This window comes from Notolepis coatsorum, assembly GCF_963971535.1.
Source record: "Notolepis coatsorum genome assembly, chromosome: 14".
Taxonomy (NCBI): domain Eukaryota; kingdom Metazoa; phylum Chordata; class Actinopteri; order Aulopiformes; family Paralepididae; genus Notolepis; species Notolepis coatsorum.
The window spans coordinates 76,011,116-76,023,667 of NC_140178.1; positions in this window are offsets into that span (position 1 = coordinate 76,011,116).

A 12,552-nucleotide genomic window follows, 5' to 3' on the forward strand; every position below is an offset into this window, starting at 1 on the left:
GGACCACGAAGCTGCAGCATATCTGTCGTCCACAGGCGTTGTTTGTGACACAGCCTCCCCTTCGTCAGGGCCACCGTGCTTTACATTATAACGAACCATTGACTGGTAGCCCCGAGGTCCCCCATGCGTTTCAAGACATATCGTCAGCGCACGAAATAGGGAAAAAATAGGTGGAGGTTCAGGATGGGTCCTGAGTCCCTGATGTAGCCGCCGCACTTCATAACTGGTGTACCAGGTGGGGGGGGGGCATCTGGCATGCCGCGTGACCACAGGCATACTGAGGAGACATCCACTCCTCGAGGAGGATTGGTCCTTTAATCCAGGCTAGCAGATTCCTTAGCAAGAGCAGAGCTCGACTGTCACCTGGAGGAGACGCGCTGCTCCTTTGACCATGAGCCACACAGCGCTAGAGGGATTGACTGCTCAAAAACAGTTCCCCGATGGCCCACCCGCTGGGTCGGGAACCCCCCTGTGACATCAGGTCTGCATCGTTATTTCCTCCTGGAAATGTATAGAGCCCTCAGGCTGACAGATTCCTTAGCAAGAGCAGAGCTCGACTGTCGCCTGGCGGACACTAGGTTAGACCGATCCGGTCCGGCGCAACCAGGATGAGTCTTGTGTCCCCAACCTAACCGCCCGCTTTAAAACTGGCGTACCATGCAGGGGTTGCTTGTTTGACCGTAAGCCACAGGGGGCGCTAGCGGGACTGACTGCTCAAAAACAGCTCCACGGTGGCCCACCCTCCTGTCTGTCCACATAAACGCTGTTATGCTGTTCGACCAGACCAGGACCTGCTGGTCCCTCAAGACATTCTCGTAACACCCGGGACCAAATGCACAGACTTCCAATTCCCAATACGTTAATTGTAGGGAGGCAGAGCAAGCCAGTCCCGGTGGCACTGCCCCCGGGTCCAGTGGCCGAGGCCCCATATCACTGATATTGGTTCTTGCTCTCCGCAGGGTCCATTCTTCTGTTGGGAAAAACGTCTGTATTTTCCCATAAACGCGGAGGACGGGGCCAGACGTCATCCTCTTTAGCCGGCTAGCTGTTAATTAGCAGGCACCTGTGAGGATGGTATTCTGAAAATGTTCAGTATGGGCCCCCCCCCCCGTTTTCTTGGTTATGAGAAAACAGGGGATAGACCCTCACATTACGTCCCATCGTCGGGACTGTAACTGACCTGCTTTGCCAACAAAATATTTGATTCAATCGATTTTAGTTTGGCCAGGGCTGTCGTAACTGCGGCCTCTGATAACAGAGCCAGGTTCGTAAACCTGTAAACGGCGTTTGGCGTTTTGGTAAAATAAGCCCTAACTCATCGTTTCTCCCCTATCTCCCTTGACATGGGATTTCCATACAGAACCTGGGAGAAAACACCTGTCGTTATATCCACCTCTTTGAGAAGGGATGACGTTTGTTCACCCCACAGAGCTAGGTCCATTTGACAGCATATGCTGGGACCCTTAGCTAAGCAGCTCGACATATACCAGTATAATCTCCTCTCGGATTAATTTAAAACTGGGACCCTGTGATGATATTACTACATCATCTTTATTACGGGCACCCCCACTGCCCTTTGTTTCGGACCTTCATAAAAACTGAGGGGAGTGCGCACGTAATTACCCCGATAGGCTAACCCGGGGCTGGGCGGGACCCACACATAACCCAACTCTTTTTGAGTTGGCGGATATGGGGAAAAACATACGCAATGAATATGCTTTTTATCGCTTGAAACCCAACACGAAAACCAACCATCATTTGTGGGCTCTGAGCTACGTTGTTTAAAAACGAGTCACACAAGAGCCACCATGACTCCATTTCACAAGACAAACAATTGGCGTCCGCTTACATTTCTTAATCAGAAAAGGTAACATGGCCCACTTGTCATTTTGTTGCGCACATACATTTAACACTTCATTTCATTTCAAACCTTTATTTATACTCATGAAAGCACTGAGGTTTCCCTCATTTACAGTGATGACGAGTTAACAAAGGACACAAATATCACAACAGTTAATAATTACAATGAATTACAATTACTACAATGATGGATTAAAAACAATTACATGATTCAGTACATAGGTCAAGTGCAATGCCTTTAAACTCCATGAATGACGGGAATGTTCCGAGCTTTAGAGTCTTTTGCAGGGTATTCCATGTGTATGGAGCATCGTAGGAGAAGGCAGATTTTCCAAGCTCAGACCGAACTCGAGGCACCCTGAGCACAAGCCGATCATTCGAACGAGTTTGGTAGGTGACAGCACTCCAGACCAACAAAGATGTAATATAAGGTGGAAGTTTGCCAATAATTGCTTTGTAGATAAAAAGATACCCATAACTACGTCGCAACGAGAGAGATGGCCAGCCTACCCTCTCATACAAAAGACAATGGTGAGTATCATATTTGTCACCCGTAATAAATCTTAGGGCGGAGTGGTAGGCAGAATCCAAAGGCCTTAATGTAGACGCAGATGCATGCCTGTAAATGACATCACCATAGTCCAATATTGACAAAAAAACAGCCTGTATAATTATTTTCCTACAGAACATAGGAAAACTAGCGCGGTTACGGTACAAGAAACCAATCTTTTGCCGTAATTTTGTAGCTAGGTTATCTATATGGAATTTAAAAGAAAGTTTATCATCCAGCCATATACCAAGATATTTATACTCACTAACTCTTTCAATATACAAACCATTTGCTGTTGTTAGGTGTAGCATGTCATAATCTAACACATTGAGTGAAATGACTGCACGTTTGTTTTAACAAAAGAATGCTGCTCTTTCATAGAGTGGTCTCTTTTTTATTGAACAAAATTATATGCAGACGGGGGGCGGGGGGGGGGGTCACAGGCGTTTAGCCCGGTCCCGCAGCCTTCACCTCTTGCCGCCTCGTGAAGTGCGCCCTCGTTTGCCCTGAGGGGCAGAAGCATTGGTGGCACGGGTTGGGGGTCGTACAGCAGCTGCTGGCGGATCCCTACCTTCCCATCCAAGAGCAAGGTAGGAAGTGGCGCTAGGCTTGCTGCAGAAGCAGAGAGCGTTGCTGGGCCCATCCCTCGTTGCGCTGCACGACGCCTCACGGAGTGCGCTGTGGGGAGCATTGTGGGACGCGCTGCGGGCCGTGGCCTTGCGACGCCTCGCATTGGGTCGCTCCCTGCTCTCCGACCTGGAGAAGTGGTGACCCAGGAGCAACCGCTGCTCCTCCATCTCCTTACAGGCCACCGACACCTCCTCGATGGACGAGCCAAACAAACCGTCCTTGGAGAGGGGGGCCAGGAGGAGAGGCAGCCTTCTCTGGTCCTCCAGAGAAGACTGCTCTAGCCACAGGTGCCTATGAATCAAAGTGGTAACGCCATGAGCTTGTCCGAGGCTATGCCCTGCAGCTGCGTGAGGTGCAGGCTAGCCCCCAAGGCCTGGGCAAGGAGCTCCCAGTGGTCTGGACCCAATGTCTCCCCACTCGTCATCAGCTTTGACTGGAATGACGACAGCTGGCCGATATTGGTTGCGGCGGCCAGGTTCTGCGTGGTGGCGACGTATGCCTTGTCTGCCCATTCCGCCATCTGCCGAGCCGATTTTCCTTTTGGCATCGGTTTCTGCTTCATCATCTCTGGGCAGAGGACTGCTGCCAGCAGCTTATCCAACCATGGCACGCCAGTCCTAAAACCCTGGACCCGACCCTCCACCTGCGTAAAAGGCAGGTGACAGCAAGTCAGGCCCTTGATGCGGGACACCACCTGGCCACTGGCGACGTAGGCATCCATGGGTGGGAAGCCCGGGCACAGCATGTCTAGCTTGGCAAGTGGGTCCTCCCTGAAGAAGTGCCCCACCATGCCATCAGGGACAGGCATCGGTGGGGGGGGGAATCGGAGAAGGGGTCCTCCATCTCCATTGATGGTGCCCCTATGAAGACACACAGGTCTTTCTCCAGGTCCAGTACTTCCGCGGAACCGAAGGTCTCCGGTCCTGCGTACTCCAATTCCTCCTCTCTCGACCATCCGCTGCTCTCGCTCTCCATTGGACGGGAGCGAGCATGAGCGGACAGTTTGAGCCGCAAATCATCCGCCATAAGAGAAACCACGCCTGGGCTGGTTGGTGGCCTACCCAGGCTGGACTCTGCGGAGACACCAGGGCCGGGGATCCCCCCCACGTGAGAGGGACCGGCCTCAACCTCCGGGCGGCTCAAACTCCCCACCGAACGCCGTGAGGGCTCACCTGACTGCCATGACAGCTGGTCCAGGGAACCCACGCAACGAGCGTTGGAAGCCAAGCGTTGGAAGCGCTGGTGGAGTCCTGAAAAGGACTGTTTTTGTGGTGGCGTTTCCATCTCTAAACTAATATCACAACTACTTAACTACCAAACTTTCAACCTGGTGAATGCTTCTGAGCCAAACTTTCGATTGAAAGAACGAGGGAGGGGGAGCACAGCCACGCCACAGGGTTATATTCGTAGCCGGAAGTGGGCGTGGCATGAGAAATTATTTCAATGTGTACATTAGGTACAACAAGCTAGTTCAATAGGCGAGCAAGACGCGCAGCCAGTATGAAATATAACTGAAAGTGTCCACACTTGGCACCAATCTGTGTTCATACGCTACACAGTGACGTGATGACCCTTCCTTCTTTTATAGATTCCTTGGACTGTGTGTGTGTTGTTTGTGTGCTGCAGTCCCACTCATTCTTTTCACTGCTCTCTTTCCCTTTTCTTATTTTGGTTCTCTCAGGAAATACTGTGTTGTCTTGTGGCCGGGGTTCAGCCGTTTCAAGGTCATTCTGCTGCTCCGTTGTGATGAACTGAACCAATTGAGAATTGAACCAGTGACAATAGGGATATTAGACCCAGATGTGGAAATGTTGTTTGAAATATGCTTTTATTGTATTTCAGATCCATTCTGGAATACTTTCTTTCACCGTTTGCTTGATCTTGCCTGTCCCAAGTGGGTGGAGCTCAAGCAAGGACTGAAAAGTATTTGAATGCATCCTGCGTGTGGATGGTTATTTGTTATACAGTTATATTCAGGAGAGCCACTGTATAAGAAAGCCATCAGTATAAAACCATTCTGTGTGAAGTGTAGATTTTATACAGCCTATCTCTGTTATAGTATAGAAACATATCCAACATGTGTTTGGTTCAGGTGTTTAAACTTGTTTATAAAAGTACAGTAAACGGAATTTACAAAAAATTAAAATAAAATAAACGTGAAGTCAACAACAAAAACACTGACAGGACCTTTCAAATCATCATTTTATCAAACAATATCTCAAACAAAGCCATGGTTGCTTCAATGTGGCATAACTACTACTACTATTTACATTTTCATATTCAGGTGTAACACATTCACCATGTTATATAAAACACACAGAGAAACAGCTCATATTCTATTTTGTAAAGTGACAGTACGGTAGGAAAATACCCTATATTTACCATGTATGTGTATGCTGTAAGCTTACTGTATGTGTTTATAGTTTCTTTTGTATTATTATTCTTTATTTGTCTTTTGACATGGCTTACTATTGTATAGAGGTGCCATGCTAAATGAACACAAATGGCCTCCGTTTCTTGAGATGACAAAGGACTACAGCGTCGAAGAATTCGGAAGACTGGAAAAGCAGAATAAAAATCACGAGTACTGTAAATAACAAGGGCAGTTTTCTCACGGTATCAAAAAAGAAAATGACTTTATCATGGTGGAAAATCAGGCAAGACTGGCACCCTGTGGCCGTGAGAGGTAACTGCACCTTGTTTAAACATGGCGGAGAAGAGAAAACAAACAACAAAGGGCAACAAACAGACATTTCTTCAAGCAAGGTAACTTTGGTCCACTGTTTCACTTTTGTGTTGTTCACATTTCATGCTCAAGAAATGAGACTGTAGATGAGACTTATGGATTTTGCAGCAGTGGTCATGCCCGACCAGACGAGGTCATATGGGGCATTCCATTGTGTTTAATGCATCGCCGTTGGGAGTTTTTTTCTCTTATTCGGCCCGGCTGCGTGATTTAACCTGCTAAAGTAACACAATTCTTTCATGAAAAAGTTCCATAGTGCAGGTTTAAAAACACAACACACTTGTACATTTCAGCTAGAAAGTCTTTAGCAGAGAGTGTGACACATACAAGTTTGCTGAGTATTTTGAATAGCCTCGTCAGTGTCTCGCCCTAGTAAAGGCGTTTCAATCTTTGATGTAACAGCCATGCTTAATTTCCTCATCATTATCCCCCTCCTTTTCTTGTTCTACAAGAAGAGAAAACAAACGCTTTTTATTTGATCTCAGTTTCACTGAACCTGTATTGTTTACCACCAACAAAGTACACATAATGAATTAATTAATATGAATAAATTGAATCAGGGTTAGATTCAATTTGCTGTTGAAAAACTGTTGATTTTCCACGCTTTAAAGTAATGTTGTTTAAGAGGTTTTCTTTCTGCCTGACCATAGGAATAGAATAATGTAATGTTCATTATTCTATATCTATATGTATCTATCTTCTGTGGAGGATATCCCTTTGTTCGTCCTAACAATAGCTTGGATCTCATGCCTAGAGAGCCAATGTCCCCTAACCCCCATCCTTCTCTATCCACAAGAGAGAATAGAGAGAAAAACCCTTCTCCACCTCAGTGTCTCCAAGTTGGCCACGATGAGATCACTCCTTTTAGCCCAAGCTCATTTAATCTATATGTACTTTGTGTTTTCACTATTAAACCTATATTGATCATGAAGATCTGTCTACGACATAATTGATGAGTCCAGTTCCACCACACTTCATATAATCCATGCAAGCGTGTTAACTTGACATGTTTAAAACCTTTTGGTCTGTTACATCTCGTACATTTCACCCGTTTAGGAAATGATGTGAGGGATGGTAAATGGACTGCATTTATATTGCACTTTTATCCAAAAATGCACACATTGAAGGCGAAGGCAACCATGCAAGGTGCCAACCCTGATCATCGGGAGCAGTCAGGGGTTAAGTGTCTTGTTCAAGAACACTTGGACACGCTTTCCGGGAGGAGTGAGAATCGAACCAGGAACCTTCTGATTACCAGACAAGCGCTCTACCTCCTGAGCCACCGTCGCCGCCTATAATAGGGATCTATTCCATCCCATACCCTACAGAATGTCGTACAACTGAAGTGTCTCATAATCGTTTTAAGATATTTATAATGACATCCATTAAGCTATGTCTTCTCTCCGGGGATCATTGTTTGCATTACATCCCTCTTTAGAATTCTGGGCGCTTCTCGTAAAGGTTCCTCGAGTGCCCATTCAATTCTGCCGCACAAGATTGAATCAACTGTCATTTGAGAGTGAGCTATAAGCCACTTCAGCCTCGGAGTCTCTGCATTGTTTGGCAAAGAAAATTAATCGCCGGGCGTTCCGGGGATGGCAGCGCTCTTAGAGCTTTTTTTTTTTTAAAGCCGCCACTGTGGTCTCGGAGACAGGAGCAAACAGAGCAGAGCCATTTGTTTTACCCCGGCAGCCAGTCACCTGACGAGGACGAAATCTATCTGCGTGGATGGTTTGGATGGAGGGTGACATTGGAAGTGCAACCATCTCTAGATCAATCAACCATCTGGGGGGAGTTCCGTCCATCAGTGAACCACTCCTGTTCTTCTCTTCTCACTCCCTGACTGTGAAGGGTGGAAAGATAGAGAAGAGGAGGGCTGTTGGACAGATGAATGGCTCCAATCAGCCCATCCCAGCAGTGGGGAGTGTAACCCTGAGGGAGAGCCCTTTGTTCAGGGGTCATCATGCCTTAAGGCTTAGAGGATATAGGGCAGGAGGAGGTTGCCTCAAATTAATGACTTTTTGCTATTGGTTGTGGTTTTCAAAGGGGTTTTCACTATGTTGGTACAACCTTGTTCTGGTAAAAATGGACACTTGACACCCGGAGGTACATTGTTCACCAAGTACAGACTTTTATTGGTCTGTGCTAAAAAAGACCATCTGTGCTATGGATCCATTTTGTTTTACCAAACGGTTAGTAGTGGGAACATTATTTTATACAAGTGTTTATATAGACTACCAGTCAGGTAGATCTAGATGGGCACACTCCTATGCAGAGTTGTCTCTACACCTGTATGTTGCAGCCTCCGAAACAAGAGGGCAAAAATCTTTACCAAATCGGAACATCTGCAACCAAATTCGTTTGAAAGAAAATGCAGCTATAACTTTGAATTGGGTGTATATGCAAGCTGTGTCTCAATTCAGGGGTTGTAGCCTTGTAGCCTCATTTTCGGTTCTTATTTATAAAAGAGACAAAACTACTTTTTCTCCTCCTTTTTTCTGTGATTTTTCCTCCCATCCCAATTTTCCTCTCGTGCCAATTCTCCCTCCCCTGTCCTGATCGTTGCTCGCATGTGCCCCCCCACTGGCCGGTCGTAGGGAGGGTAGAAGCCCATCACATGTCCCCTCCGATACATGTGGAGGCAGTCAGCCACTTCTTTCCACCTGCCAGCGCGGACTCTCATTGGCGAGGTGTAATGTGTGGGAGGCTCACACTGCCCTCGCCATTTCCTGTCTTTGCTGTGCAGGCGCCCTGACCGACCTGTAGGAGTCGCTGTTCACAACGACCAGAATACCACCCATCGACTTCCCTCCCGCTGACTCTGCCAATTGAGTCAGTATGGCGGCCGGCCCGCGTCTATACTTTCCACAAGCAAGTTGTCCTTCCGCGTTGCTCTGATTGGCCACTGACCTACGCTCGTTTTTTGCCCCCACGCCCCCACGCAGGTATGAGAGAAATAATAATAATGAGCAGCGTAGAAATAATAATAATGCGCGAGCGAGCCTTGTAGAAATAATAATAATGCGAGAGCGAGCCTCGCACACACGCACGCTGAAATGGGTATCGTAGAACATGACATAGTCGCATGACATCTGATTTATTAGTGCCAATACTAAAGATTAGGGACAAACGCACGCAATTGGCACAAGTGTAAATCATGGATTAGTCACTCAGTTTTAACATCGGCCCGCGTAGCTCAACTCGTTCGTCAGCTGGCTGTGGTCACAAGTTCAAATCACTCTTAGTTAAATTTTTTCAATTGAAATAACGTATTGTATTGTTTTCATCTCTCTATATTAACGTGATTCCATCAACACAACATTAATGTTCAAAACACGACTTCATTATTGCTTATCTCTGCACATTATTGCTTATCTCTGCTCTGTTTACGTTGGGTGGATGAGCAGTGAGTTTTAATATTGAGCACGCCATAAGTAGGTAATATGCTCTTACGCGTGACGCGACTTTGGGCTTCATTATTCAGCCACAGGCAGGAGTTTTTAGATCACAGGCTGGTCATGCATAATCTCGCCCACCAGACTCTTCTACCGAATTGACTAGGTTGCGCAAGTCAATCAATAGATTACACTTTCTGTAGGCCTAACACTCACCTACTCATTCTGTTGTGACACAACATGACATGTTAGGGTTGTCACCTTCCGTGATTATGTTTGAACCAATGTGTAAAAAATCTGTTTTAGATTAGGCTGTAAAAATCTGTTCTATAGGCTATATTTTGTCTAGTTTATTAGACAAAGCATTTAAAAAATACTTTGATGAGTCTACATCAATAGCATTAACCATACATTGTCAATGTTGACAGAATAAAGTCTATATCAACTTATTGCCATCATGGACCAATAACAGAACAGAATAAAGTCGTGTTTTGAACATTTATGTTGTGTTGATGGAATCACGTTAATATAGAGAGATGAAAACAATACAATACGTTATTTCAATTGAAAAAATTTAACTAAGAGTGATTTTAACTTCGAAAGAGTCGCCTAAGCTTAACCAGTGATAAACTAGGCGTTAGGTAGTTTGCTGCTGTTCGACGTGGAAATGGGCAAAGACACAGCTCGTCACGCGATTGGGCGCACATGTCAGTGGCCAATCAGAGAGCGTCAGTCAGTGGCCAATCAGAGAGCGTCTCCGCAAAATGCGGCTACGGAAAAAAATAACGTGTGCTAGATGGGCACAGCGACATCTAATATCTAATCTAATAACGTAAACATTTACTTTCCTTGCACAAATTACTCGAAGCAAATACGGATCAGCTAGCCAACTCTCCCGGAGTTTTAAGCTAGGCTAGCTGATCCATATCCGCTTCCATTCATTTGTGGTAAGCTAGGCTAGCTTGCAGCTGGATAGCTTTCTACTGAGAGGAAATTGGCATCTATCCTCTTGTCTGACTTTGAAGAAGACGGTAAGCGCATTTCCCATAATCTCGGCATGTTCCTTTAAAGGTATATTTCCCTTTGGATGAAATTTCAGCAGTCTTACCTCTATGTAAGTGCATCTACAAGTGACCACTACTGTCCCTGTCATCTGCTGTCAGCCTGTCAACACCACCATTCCTCCAAGATGTCATGCTCCTCATTCACATCCATTCATTTTGGGCACCTAGTCTCTATATTGTATTTCTGAAGGAGAATTTTGACAACTTCTACTAAAGTGAAAATGTCACTTTATATCCCTGTGCTAGATGGGCACAGCGACATCTAATATCTAATCGAATAAGGTAAAAATGGACTTTGCATGAATATAAAACATTCCACTCCTAGTTCACATAATTGTGCTTGTATTAATTTATTCTGAAAGAGGTGTCATAGTGGTTATAGCACAGCGGGGGAAATTATCCTTTTATATTAATATCTGATACCGCCATACACAATATATGAGCTATATGAGCCACTGAAATATCCATCTAATAAAAAATGTCCCTTCAAACTGTGCTCATTAAGTGTCAATTCCCTCTCCCACACGCCACATAATTCCATTGTACTACTTCATGCTCTTGCAGATCGATGGCCAAAAGCTTGTGCAATAACAGGCCACATTATGGCCGAGGCTTCCATGTATGATAACTGATCCCATTGTGTGATAGCTGAATATTAATATGACCCTCATAGAAATGGCCTGGGGACACTGGTAATCTAATTTAGCTTGAGTAATATTGCCTGTCATTAGCAAATGAATACAGTCGGGTCCCTCTGAAGGCCCTCCAATATATTCAGCTAAGGGTAAAATTAGCCACCAATTAAGGTTGTTTTTTCAGACTGGGAAGAAAGAAAAAAACGCTAAGAGAAAAGACTGTGGAGATAATTGAAGTTAATCACTCCTGAGCTGACCCATGTCAAACCTGATTTCAATACCACATTTGAGCCGACGCTCATACGTGGCCATGATGGTACTGACAGGTTGTCAGCGATTTTGTCAGTAACAGCAGTGACACTCAGAGGCGCTTGTTGGCCAGATGCTGTCGCCTGCGTTCAGCATGCTTCCCCTTGGCCCCTTGGCAGGCTGACAGGGTCCCACCGCGTTACGCCGGTGATCATAATCTGTGGCAGCGGTGGTGACATGTGTTCCATATCAGTCTGCAGCACCGTTGCCTAGCTGCTTGGTGACCTGGCAGGTGGAAGGTCACCTGTTGGATCCTCCGCAGGCGACACACCCCCGGGGGGACCCCGAGTGCATAGAGAGATAGGGGTCAGGAGGTCAGCTGGTGAGGCAGGCAGCACCAAAATACACCATTATTATACTAAAGTCTTTGGCGACACACAGGGGAAGCACTTCCCCAGGAAATGAATCCAGCTGGACCTATGTGATAACAAACACAACCACTTTCTCATCCTTTTCTCATCAACCTCCTTCCCGTGAATTTCTTTTGAAAGCATGTGGTTATTTCAGATGAAGTTTTTGTTGATAACCAATTTCCTCGTTCGGTAAGCCACTGATTGTGTTTCTGAAAAGCACTTTGGATTCTATCAGGTTGCGTTCGGTTGCAGAAAGTGTGAGATGTTGTGCTCGCTGGGGAGGTTTTCAGAAAGCATGTTTTCTCTCTCACACACGTACTGTTTTTATAGACACACGACACACATCTGCATTGCACACACACATACAGTACACAAACACTACACACATAAAGGCACAAACCCCCACACACCCAAAGGTCCACATGTGCATGCACACACATACACACACACACGCACGCACGCATGCACGCAACACACACACACACACACACACACACACACACACACACACACACACACACACACACACACACACACACACACACACACACACACACACACACACACACACACACACACACACACACACACACACACACACACACACACACACACACACACACACACACACACACACACACATTCAGACTTGCACCCCCCACACACAAACTCTCCCCCAAGACACACACTATTGCAAAACTGTTCCCCTTTTCACCTTGCTCTTAAAAAATGGCTCGCCATTTAGCCTGTTAAAAAAACAAGGGCTGTGAGAGAGTATTGTGTGCTGAAAATGGACCTTCCTCGAAAGTGGGGCACAGCAGTTTATATAAAGCATGTCCGTTTACTCAAGGTGGATTGGGCCTCTGTTATGAATTAGATTTTACAGTCCTCCCCTATGCTCCCCTATGCTAATCTGTCATGCTAATCAGCTGGAAGTATTTGAGGTGTTGAATTGAATTACTTTATGAAGATATCCATATAGATAAAGGCAGTGGTAGGGAGTAACTATT